The sequence below is a fragment of the Colobus angolensis genome, unplaced genomic scaffold, assembly GCF_000951035.1.
Source record: "Colobus angolensis palliatus isolate OR3802 unplaced genomic scaffold, Cang.pa_1.0 Scaffold143, whole genome shotgun sequence".
Taxonomy (NCBI): domain Eukaryota; kingdom Metazoa; phylum Chordata; class Mammalia; order Primates; family Cercopithecidae; genus Colobus; species Colobus angolensis.
In genome coordinates, this window is record NW_012114522.1 from 570,048 (window position 1) to 571,001 (window position 954).

The following is a 954-nucleotide window of genomic DNA, read 5'->3' on the forward strand; positions in this document are numbered from 1 at the left end:
AGGGCTAGAGGCCCCGCTGCTGGCCTTGTCCTCCTCGGGCCTCACTCCCACTTCGTGGGTGGCCAGTTCTCCCCGTCACCTCTCTGGTGCAGTCATACCACCTGCTAAGCACCAAGCCACCACAGAGGCTCCGGACACCGGGGCACCACCAGCCCAGCCCCCCGGGCTCTGTGCGCGCTGGCCCTCATCCCCTTCTATGGGAGAAACTGAAGCTCAGGAGGCTGCATGACTTGCGGGGTCTCTGGGGTCTGGGCCCCACTGCTCCCCGATGAAGCCCTTGTGGGAAGGCTCCGGCAGCAGGCGGTGTCCCCGGAGCAGCCTCGCCTGCTGACCCCGCTGGGAGGGGCCGTGTGCCCCAGGTCCCTGGTGGGAGCCCCGCTGGCTCCCGTCTGCACCTCCTCGCGGGGCCAAAGGCTGCCTTGGCATCTGGAGGCTCTCCGGGCCCTGCCCGTATTTCCCCAGGCCCAGGGCTCAGCCCCGCTTGGTGCTCAGCAGCTCTGCGTCGGAGGCGGGGCTGTGTCTGGCCCATTGTCCACGCCCTGGGTGGCTTCCTCTCGCACAGCCTGGAGCCGGCCCTGAGCACGGTCCAGCAGCTCCCTGTGAACACCTCGCTTTGTCCCTTCGCTGTCGGCCGTTTCTCAACCTGGACACTGTTTGTAATACATTCTTAGACTGGAAATAAAATGTTCTTTTCTTACCACCTTGTCCTCGTCCGTTGCCCAGCCACCTCACCCGCCCTCCACGCGGGGCCTCTGCCTGGATCCGAAGTCCCCGGGCCGGCCTCCTTGGCCTTTGTTTCAGAGAGTGCGAGAGGCCTCATCCGCCTTGTCAGCCTTGGGCCTGAATGCTGTGGTGTGCGGAGAGGTGGCTCTGGGCAGCCCTCGCGCTGGGATGTGCACGTGTGGTGTGTGGTGTGTGTGGTGTGTGTGGTGTGTGGTGTGTGTGGTGTGTGTG

The 954-nt window shown here is 65.3% G+C and overlaps 1 protein-coding gene across 1 annotated transcript in view; it reads left to right on the forward strand.

Moving 5' to 3' along the window:
• Positions 1 to 954, forward strand: part of DOK7 (docking protein 7) — a 28,324-nt gene that overhangs the window by 20,582 nt on the left and 6,788 nt on the right. The window lies entirely within an intron of this gene.